This window comes from Phymastichus coffea, unplaced genomic scaffold (assembly GCF_024137745.1).
Source record: "Phymastichus coffea isolate CEN01 unplaced genomic scaffold, Cenicafe_Pcof_1.1 PCOF00144, whole genome shotgun sequence".
Taxonomy (NCBI): Eukaryota; Metazoa; Arthropoda; class Insecta; order Hymenoptera; family Eulophidae; genus Phymastichus; species Phymastichus coffea.
In genome coordinates this window covers 452,640-464,325 of record NW_026706955.1, presented here as the reverse complement: position 1 = coordinate 464,325, position 11,686 = coordinate 452,640, and positions in this window count along the sequence as shown.

Genomic DNA, 11,686 nt, shown 5'->3' with positions numbered 1-11,686 from the left:
TGAAAAATTCGCAGTTCGTTCGTGCAACAACGCGCAATCACGAATCGGACACTAAAAAGAGAAAACGCTTCGTTTGCTAACAAGTTTATTAGTCGTACCTCCAAAGTGCAGTAAATTATTTTATTCGAAAATCTACGCGAAATCCGTTTAACTCAGCGTCGCAGTAAGAATGTTCGCGCAAAGAAAAAAAAAAACCTCGACGTCACTATCTGACGAATCCTCTCTTCTTAACATGCCAAATTTCCAGAGCTTTTCCGTAGCTCAATTTATCTCCGATCCTTTCGGACACGCGATCCCTGGTAATGTGCACGAGTGAGGCAAGGACGCGTCAATCGGTAGCGTGCTTCGTCTCTCTCTCTCTCTCTCTCTCTCTCTCTCTCTCTCTCTCACCCCTCGCTCAAATATAAGACGTATACTTTGTTTCCTTTGTCGAGGGCCAATGTAGTATGTTGTAGTTATCGACCCACGGCAGAGAAACAGGGAAAAGAAGGACGAATAGTGGGGGGCCACGTGCTGCTTCACTGCTGCGCTATCCCCGAAAAAAATTTTTTTTTCGGGGCTGCCTCGACCTCGGGAACGATCCCTTATGTTGCAACCGCGCGTGCATATAAGGGGTGTTCCTTTTTCTTTTTCCCGAGGGGATGTGCCTGCGTGTGTTACTTTTTTGGAGCTCGGCTCGAATATTATTTTAGGTTTACGATGAGTTCTTCTATAGTTAAAACTCGAGAGTACTTTTGACAAACGATAATTTATTGTACTGTTTATAAAAAAGATTTGAATATTGATTCAGTAATTTTTTGTACTGTTTACGAATGACGGCGCTGTATTGTAGTTATCGATGAATGGTGCTTAATGATAACGAGCGCAATTTGAAATTGGAACTGTAGTGCCAGTGACTTGCACAATGTAAATAGTTCAAATCGATGGACGTTCTTTATACGTTATCTTTATACAACTGCGATTTTCACATTAATTTTCTCAACAATTAAGACAAGGCACCAATGCATAAACGAACTTATTGCATATTTATGAAGAAGAGACGACGGGAGGGAATGAAAAAATAATTGAAAACGGAACTTGTCATTTTGCTTGATATACCGAGATCGACTATTTACTTTTGAGCCACCCGATAGAGCGCAACGATAAATGAGAGCTGCTTTGAAATGCACATTATATTTAGATTATGCATGCCGATAGAAGTGAACATGCGCGCATAAACGAGAGAAACAGATCTTTTCTGCCGCTAACGACTCGATAATTCTCACGAGCGACCAATGAATGCAGGAAAATCAGGTACAATGTTTCGCGATCGATGGGAGACATCGTGAATACAGACGCATCGTCTCGGGAGCTTTCTACTGACGTAACGATCGGCTGTATTCTTTTTCACGTTCGAGGAGAGCAAGTCTACGCACTTGCGAGCGAATGATTATTGAATAAGACAAGATACGAGAGATCTCGTCTTTGCTTCATTGTCTTTCGCGCTCGATGCGGCGCGCATCCATTGTGTTCGAGAAAGACAAGTATGCGCATTTTTACTTTCGTACAGGGAGGGAATCTTTTGTTTGTAAACACTCGACCGAGTAACACAGTTTTTAATGAGATTCGATTTCAATCGTGCATTTTCTACATTCTTTCGCCTGTGCCCATTCCGTTAAAAATGCGACGGATAATAAAATACCAAGCTATTTTCAAAACTCTAACTTTCACGTGTATTTTTATCCAATGCTTTATGATGGTGTCAACATACCTACATCGAGGTCAGTTCAAATCAAATGCACTCGAGGACTATCAGCTATTTACGTATAAACAGATATTTTGTCGTCCAAGCGAAGTCCGCCCAATTCGAGCGGCCCGGCTGCTTTACGACGGTCTCGACTTCCAACCTAGAGTGCGTGTTCATCGGGGTCGCGGAAAACGGTTTCAAATTTCGTCCAACTCGACTCGGATCTAATGTTGACATACCGGTCACGCACTTCAGAAAAAAAAAAAAAACAAGAAACTTCCGCAGTTATACTCGTCGCGGACCCGAACGTCTTGCGGATCGGGCATGAAAATTGACGCGTATCGAATGATTTTGGAAACAAAAATGTTATTCGTAACGAAGAGACACGGAAGCGCGCGGAATGCGGAAAAAAAAAAGCTGGAAAACGCACACAGCTGCGGCAATTTTTGCGCAAGAAATAACAGCATTAATAAGCACGATGGCAGATAAGAGGGGAAAAAAAAATACTTTTTTTTCTCCTTTCGTCTTGCAATCGCGATCGAGAAAGAAGAAGAAAAAAAGGCAAAGGAAGGTGTCCCCACTCGGCTAGAGAGCGCTAATAAGCTGTTTTCTCGTTTCTCAATTACCTGTGCCGCAGCCTTTTTTTTTCTCTCTCGAAGGACAGCACACGCTCGCGGGACGATTGCACACCCAAGGCATAGAAACGCGCGCCGCCGAGAGACTCTCGTCGTCGATGTTTCCCAACGAGGCTTGTATAGTACAACTACCTATACGTATTTGCTGCAATGCCGTGCTTACGTACGCCTACTTTTTTAACCTTTGTTCGTTGTTGCTTTGCACTTTGCGTACCAACTTTTATTTATTATTCTTCATTTTACGATTCATTGCTATTTTGAATAATTTATGAATTTTATACAGTGCGTCTCAATATCTACTCAACTGTACGTACATGGAGCGTTTACAGTTGAGAAATGAAGACTGGGAAACTTTCAGTTTTTTTTTCGTCGTTGCGTTCGTTTAATACTTGTAATAATCATTATGGTTATTTTTTTGTGAATCAATTATGACTAAATATCCGGTTTATTCTCAATAATAATAAATTTACTTGTAAGTAGTTTAAAGTTAATGAAATGATTGCGTTTACAATGATTTTCGTGTTTTCCGTGATTTTATTAGATGATCGATTAATCTACAATAATTTTACCATGAAAAGCATTTGTTTTATCGAATGATCTCACTGAAATATGTCAACAGATTATAGCTTTTCAATGATATTATATTATTTACATGCGCCATTCCATTGATGTCATTTAATGTTTTCGAAAATAAAAATGTCAACTAGGAATATCAATGGGTTACATACTTGAAATGTCGTGAAAAATTTTTTTTAGTATCTTTTAGAATGTTATAATATTACAAGCATCACTCCACAATTTTTTATTGATTTAGGAGTGTTTTTAAAGGTTTATAAAAGACTTTGAGAAATTTTTCAGACTCTCGCTCACGGTGATTACATAAGAAATTTAAAATTGAATAATTTGTAGAGATTATTCGTTTTTTTTTAAATTGAAATTCAGTTACCCTTCAAAATTTCTACCTATCGTCTACAAGCCATTTTGAGTACGATGACATAATTTTTACTAGAAAAAAAACATGCAAATTAATGACATTACGATATTAGCAACTGTATAAAAGTTTTAGTTCTTGGAAGTTAAACGTCAATTACTTGTAATTTCTCAGTAAATTCGCCGACTACATTAGCTTTAAATATTATTGTAGGGCGTAAGGAAAGAGCGTAGAAAGTATTGGACAAGATGATTTAGAGAAGCTCGAGTGAACGTTGAAGATCGGGTAGTAAAGTGTCGAAGGTTTACGAGCTCGGATACTCATTTAGTTAGAGAAAGACAATAGGACAAGGTCGCTTGCTGCCAGCATTTGGTTCGCACGTGCCCGGTTAGAGAGAACATCGGCGTTTAGGAAAAGGTGATAAAACATAGAGAAAGCACGAGAGCAAAAAATCGAATTGAGAGTCAGGCCCTCTGCGAAAGGGCACAGACGCACGCACACGTGCAGAACGAAAAAGAAGAAATGAACTTTATGGTGACTCTGAATAATTATTTATGTTTGTGAACGCCTCCACTGAAATATTAATAATTTTGAAAATGGAGCTTAGGATGTATCTGATTTTTTATAAAAGGCACGTGTGTAGGAAGGGGTTTGGCTAAAGCATGCAATCGGTTGTCGGTATGACGGTGTGGAATCAGAGTGTAGCGCCTGTTTGGCCCTTGGGGGGGCAGTCTTAAGAAAACGAACGAACCCAGCTATGAATTTGCGCTTATCCCAATCATGCAGGATATTGTACTCGTGCTCAACAGAATACGGCTTTCGACATTCACAGCATTAGGTGGAAAATCCAACCCGACGAGTTTGCTTCGGGCCTGAGGTGCTACAGGACGTGGAATATTATACCCTGAAGAGATATCAGTCGCAATAAGCCCGCCTGGAGTTTCCGTTGCTTGGCCGATATACTCAGCAATCGGTCCAGGCAGTACGATGTCGTCTAAATAAGTACATACGTACGTCGCCTTCGGCAAGTGGAACACCAGTTTTATTAGCCTGTCTAAATATGGATACGGCGCGATCCTCATGCACAAGTTGGAAACTCATGGCAAAATGCATACCGGGCATTACGCGAGTCGCAAAACAATGCAAGCGGAGAGTAACTACCACAGCTTTGAGCTCGAAGCTTTTGTGGTAGGAAGAGCTTGCGAGAAGTTTCACATATATTTGGAGGGCATTTTCACAATTTACATGGACTGCAAAGCTTTCACGTTGGCTTCGGCTAACCAACAACTCAAATCACTTCTTGGATAGATTCGAGCACGCGACAGAGTACCGCAAGGGCGGACAGGTGTAGCACGGCGATGCGCTGAGCCGCAGCTTCGGTGTATTGCACGTGGTCCAGGACCCCACTGCGTACCATGGAATACGCTTGTTATGGTCGACGCATTTGACAAGTATGCGTGGTTGTTTCAGACCAAAACAATAGGGGCTGCGGAAACGTTGAAGAAATTGTCGGTTTTCAAGCAACAGCGCGGTGCGAACTTACGGATGCCTCAGCTTTTGAGGCCTCAGCGTTTCGCGAGTGTTGCCAACAGCAGAGAATAGATCGTTCCCGTACCACCACCGGTCTGCTAAGGGCTAACTATCAGATCGAGAGGGTGAACGCGATAGTGGAAGCGATTTTCGCCAAGCTAGCGGTTGAGGAGCCGACCAAGTGGTGCAAGCATGTCAGTCGCGCGCAGCGCGCTATAAACAGTACCCACGAGACGTCAATCAACGCGATACCGTATAAGTTGCTCTTCGGCATAAAGATGAACATGCCCGAGGATGTGCAACTGGTAGCTATGATCAATGAGGCTATTCAAGAGGAGTTTAACCAGAAACGGGACGAGTTGAGGGAGTCTGCTCTTGCGAAGATTAAGAAGGTACAGCGCAAGAGTCAGCGCACGTATAACCGGAACCGCAAACCGGCGACGAGTTACAAGAAGGATGACATTGTCGCGATCGCGCGAACCCAACAAGCACCGACTCAAGCTGAAGATTAAGTTTTTGGGCTCGTACAGGAATACAAAGGTTGAGCCTAACGACTGCTACGTCGTAGAGAAGGTCGCTGATGTCGAAGCGCCGCAGCAAATAACAACTTGCGCCGAGTATTTGAAACCGTCGAGGGGTTTTTACGAAGACCTACGTGGCAAGGAAGACGAAAATGACGACACCAGCTGTAAAGATTATGACGACGAACTCATCAACGAAGTTACACCGGCCAGTCTCACTTAAGGTCAGGTGTGATGGTTAGGAAGGGCCGAGTATAGCGTGCAGTTGGTTGTCGGCATGACGGTTAGAGAAAGAGCGTGGTGCGGAAAACTATAGCATCCGAGTCGAAATAGTGTAAGTGGAAAAGCGGGGCTGTTTAGCCCTTAGGGAGTAGTTTTGACAGAGATCCAGCTATGTAAGGACCTTCGATTGTAACCGCGATTAGTTCATTAAGATTTTAGTCTGAAATCTTACGTTGTCAGAGAATAGTAATTTGCTGTGTTTATAATTGATTGAGATAGAGTACGCATTAATTTCCGTTCCCAATTACCCTCGTGAACAATATTCCAGGCATGATAAAATATTCGGAAAGGCAGCGAATAGCGTCAAGTTATTGAAAATTTAATAGTCCACGATATTCATTTCATGACGAACGATTGCCCAATGAGCATTCGAAAAATCCCGAAGTGACACGAAGACCACAGAAAAGACGCACCGCTCGTCGACGCAACCTTCAAAAAAATAGGGGAATAACGGCCAGGCGAGCGTTTCGTAAAGGCGGCTTTTCCGAGAGAGTCTCTCTCTCTCTCACGTTCACTGCCAACTTGGCTCACGAAATTTTTGGAAAACGTCCCGCTCGTCGACCTCGATCGCGCTCGTGCACACATTTTCAGAGGTCTCTTTCGATATGAGATCTCTTTCCCATTGGGCAAGCTCAACCTCGTTCCACGAGCTTCTCTATTAATACGATACGCGCATACTTGACTTCGATTATTGCTCCTATCGCGTAATTGCGAGGGATATCGGTCTCAATTTATTCGTCAAGCGAGACGACGCGACGGGACTGATTTGAATGCGCTCTCGTCTGGCTCGTCTTAGCTTGACTTCGAGTTCTGTTTACGTTCGATCGCGTGTGTAACTTACGTCGCGCGAAGACGAGGCCGAGCTCAAGTTTAATGGAAGCCCATCAATTAAAGCAACAGCGCGTCAACGTGATTGCGCCTTCAAACTCAATTACCATGCCCGTCGGCGATCTTCTTTTCTTGTTTGTTTTCTTCTTATTTTTCCGCGATATTTTATTTTCTCGCGCCGGGCATTCTTATCTTCGCCCTCGGAACGACGACGATGCAAACACGTGGCCACAATAACTCCTCGCTCGCCGCGCTGACAAAGTTGAGTGCATTTAACGGCCAGTAAAGCTCGCGCGCGGTGACGCTTTTACGGCTTCTCGGGAACGCAATTTTTTCTTCTTTTCTTTTTTTCGAATCGAGGTCGCCGCTCTTCTCGATCCATCCGAGAGGAATTAGCGAGCACGCTCGTTCGCCGAGAGATCAAACAGCGCGGCGCACGGGAAATCGGAGAGCCGCGCGGAAGTTTTCGGCGGGGCGCCGTTTCCTCTCTCGGATCGCCGTCGCGGAAGCGTCTCGATCGCACGCGAGTGCGCGCGCCGGGCTTTTATCGACGGGTTTCGAGAATCCCCCATTGTCTTGCCCTCGCTGCTGAGGTTCAAACCACTCCACTCCGGCCGACCGCTCTGAGCTACAGCGCGTTTTGCAAGACGCCAAGTTACGTGAAACTTTCATCGACTGTCTTGTTTTTGCGGTGCAGCGGCGCTGGACGTGTCTCTCGGTTGCCTCACCTCCGTACTCGTCGCAATGGCGACGCCAAAAAGTCTTCTTTGCGCGCGCCCACGCAAATCAGGAGGGTGTCCGCCGAACGACTACGCTCCATTAGGATTTTCGAACGGAATTCCCCAAGCGGTTCGACGGCTGTTTTCGCTGCGGTCACTCGGCGCGCGAAGCAGGTAGACAGGGAGGAGCCCCGCGGCTCTCGCCATCTCGCAGAGGGTAAGATACAGGCGGAGATGTTTCTGGAGCGTCGGTTGCATTAGCGGACTATACCGTTGGTATACAGTCGAGGCGAGCGTTGCGGGGCAGAAGCGCGGAAATTCCGTTTCCCGTTTCCGAGCGCCGAGACGAAGGACGCGCTAGTCAATGTAGTCTGTGGTGCGACGCGACTTGACGGACGAGGCTCCGCGCGGCGAAGCAAGCGATGCAGCTCGAGGTGCGAGGCGCCGCTTCGGTCGTCGTGGCTGCCGGTGCCCTGTTGCTAGCGAATCCGCAGCGACCAGACTGACGAGCCGGAATCTTTTGTCCGAACGACGCGGCTAATTGCAGCCAGAGCCCGAGGACAGCAACAGCGGCAGGACGAATGTGCGGGGCTCCGCTACGCGCCTACCTGCTCCAACGACGCTGGCGGGGAGAGCCAAAGCGGCTCAGGCTCGCTACGATTTCTCCCGAAAATTTTACTAGCGTATTATTCAGAAGTGCCGCACTTTCGATTTGTGCAATGAAAAGGAATTCCTTGCTCTTTATTTTTCAAGCGCATACTTCTGTCGAGGCGTACTCCGTTAAATGCCGAATTCGTCCGAGCGCCGCCTTTCCATTTGAAGAATCAGCCGCACGACAGCGCTTGTGAAAAGTGTGACCGGGTCATCGAACTGGAGCTGCTCGTCGTTAAAAGTATTACCGCTGGATCTTAACGGTGCCGAAGGTTGCGCCATCGCATCGCGTCGGGAAGGAACCGGTTGTGTTTGCCTCTTTCTCTCTCTCTCTCTCGCGCGCGCGCGCGCGCAGAGAGCCGCTACAAATAAGGAACATCGTAAAGTGAAATTATCTTGGCAAGCAGCGTGCGCGTGTAATAATAAAAAGGGCATACGCGCGATGATTGTATCTGCAGCGCGCTCTGGCCATTCATGTGTTTTATCGGGAGTGTATCTGCGTCAGTCGAGGAGAGTTCGTTTTCCCATCTCGGATCTTTATTATTTTTATTGGCGACCGTAGAATCCTCGTGATATCGTTGTGGTGCGTTTTGATCGGCCGGAAACGCGGTCATCGCGATTAGCGTCTCGGTGCTTTTCCCACCCAAAATCAGTCAGAGAAGAAACGTATGAACACACATGCCGACAAAAAAAAAACAAAAGAAAAATTCGGCCGTTATCCGTACAATCCCTCGACAAAGCCGCACGCACAACACTCGCTGGGCTGGCGACGTCAAGTGTATATAGTGTGAGTTATACAGAAGTGCGCAGGTGTATAAATCCTGAAAAACAAAGAAAGAAAAGCATACGCTCGCGCGTGTGTGTACCGTAAGCTGCGCGCTGCAGAGGAAAATTAAACATCGGGCGTACAGCGGGGCAACCATACAACTATACAGCTTGACGTATATAGCGGACTTTCTCCTCTCTCTCACTGAATGTGTGTACGTAGGCAGGTTTGTTTTAAAAGCTCTCCCGCTCTCTCTCTCTCTCTCTCTCTCTCTCTCTCTCTCTCTCTCTCTCTCTCTCTCTCTCTCTCGCACGGCGCACGCACACGTGCAGTCAATGAACCTTACGTGAGAGAGAGGATGTACTTTGGGGTTACATACGAGTCGACGAACTCTCGGTCGTGCTGGGTAATACGTAATGACTCCTATTTTCTTTTCTTTTCTCTCGCTTGGGTTATTGCCAAAGAGTTGGCGGATTGTAAGACTTACTGCAGCATTTGTCAATGGGTGGAGCTTTTGATGCGATCGAATTTTGATATTGAGACACTGCGAAAGCTGACTAGAAAGCATAGATCGACGACACTTGCAAATGCGATAACTGCTGAGTGTCATGAGAGAATGTAGGTGGCTTTGCGTGGATTTTCACAATCGAACATCGAAGTCGTTTGCTCATCGAGAATTCAAATTTCTAGGATACAGAAAATAACTCATTCCGATAACCTGAGAAAAATTTTTACAAGTAATTGTTCTATTAATGATGCAAATAGTGTCCAGAACTTGTACATATGTAGAGTACTCTAATGAAAATAAAATTGGACTACATAAGTATCTATTTGATGCTACAGTATCTTCAGAATAATGTCAATGAATTTATTTCATTTTTTCTTCGAGTAAATCTCCTGTCTCGAACCGATTTTCGAATACAATAATTTACATTATTATAGAAATGAGGAACTGAGCTATTTCCTAATGTATATAAGTATCGCAAAAGTATGTTTTAAGCTACGAATGTATTTACCGGAATTATAATACATTGATAAACTGATATGAAAAAAATAGAGTGCGTCATTTTTATTCAGTGAATTATTCGAAAATTAGTATTTTTTCGAAATAGTCAGTTACTCGAAAAAGTGATATTATATTATACAGTGATTGATCTTGAAAGTTACCAATGCAAACATTTGAATAGTAAGTCGTATATTTGGAAATCCGAAATAGCGGGTGATGACGACTTTCTTATTTATATACTGATAATCATATGACATCTGTATTATAAGAAAAGTTAAAAATAAATTAACGTGGAATTATTTTAAGTACTTTTTTTATAATTTTTTCTCACATCAAAAAAGAAAAAAAATTAGTTTATAGAAAAAAAATATTTTCAGCGAGCTGGATAACAAAATAGAATATCTCATGTAACTATACAGAAAAATCCAACTAACAAAATACAGTTGGTATAGTGTTATATACTAATCATAAAAATAATTAACAGCAATCAATCCATGTATCATACCCTACGTCTGTTCACCCCTTACAACACAATTTACCTCGTGTAAATCCAAGCAGCTAATTTTCAGGAAATCACATAATTGAACTAATGCTTAGCTCTTTCTTTCTCTCAGAAGGTGACGCATATAATTCATTGGATCAATAAGTTACCCTCGGTGAAATTTGAGATATTGAAAAGTACGTAGCGATCGATAAACGACAACTTGATCCCGAAACACTAATCTCTGTCTATTATACATGTACACGTTCCTAGTGGGAACAACCCTTACGACAATAACGTAGTAATTTTTACTTTCGAGCAGATGAATATCGTTGTCTTTCGAAAGTGGCTGGCCTACTTAACAAGAATTAATGCGGAAAAATGTTGGCAACAAAGTTGCGGCGGAGAAAAATGTTGTCATCTAAGAATAGAGCCTGGTAAGTTGAAAAGTCGATAGAAAACTTTCTCAAAGCTGTGTGTGACAAAAAGAAAAGAGAAAGAACCCCTGAGAAAATTTTTAATCTCGTATAAAAAGTTTGCTAACTGCGACAAAGCATTTCATCCGCGAGTCTGCGAGTTTATGCTTTCGAAGGGTGTGGAATATTGCAAAAAGTTATATGTGTTACATTGTGGAATGATAATTATCACTCAAGTTTTATTTGCGCAGTAGAAAATATTAATGCTATATTCAACATCAACAAATTATGCAATTTATTTTTGATTAAGCTATTTCATAGTCAACATTTTCTCTGTAATACCCACTTATGAATATCTAACTTTACGATTGCAATATTCGCCATTGAAATAAGCGGAAAAGAGTGGATACATATGTACGCATCGCTAGGTTTATCGAATACTAATTTTCACAGACGTCATCGTTCGAACGAACAGCTTGTAGGCGTGAAACTGCGCGAGCGTGAATTAAAACCAAATTCTTCGTTCAGAGCGTTGACTTTACGCAAGACAACCGAGTGGGTGCAGTTAAATAATATCGTGCGAATTGCGCGCGAATCAGTAACTGAGGGATTGTCGTAAACGTGCACATTGTAAAACAAAAAATTAAATTGAAGCATGTCAATCGATCGATCAATTCGACCGAACGTTTTAAAGTCAAGTCCACTCGAAATCTTTTAGTAAAATATAAACATATCACCACCACCAATGCAGAATAACGTTATTATATGTTCGAATGTTCAGGATTTCGTAAAAGTAAACATCCTAATGCGACGTTAATTACAGTGAATATACGTTATAGTGGGGTGGTTCTTACGTATCGTGTGATTTGAATAAGTTATAAATCCATCGTCGGGAAAGAGGACGGAAGGACAAAGATGCTTTCTGCCGCACTCGTGTAAACCATTAACACAGTGCACTCTTCGTCGTTTGATGAGAGATCATCGACCCCGTGCACACGCGAGTGCTGCAGGGTTCTCTTACGTTCTCCCCGCGCGCGCGCTTTTCTTCTTTGTCGACGTCGCGCGCCGCACACACACGCACTTTCCTATGCTCAAGAGAAGTATTAGGGGAGCGCCTTCAAGAAAAAGGATGTCGCGTGCGTGCAGTCCGTTCTTGTTGAATAGCGCGCACCCCGAGAAATGATGAGGGAAGGC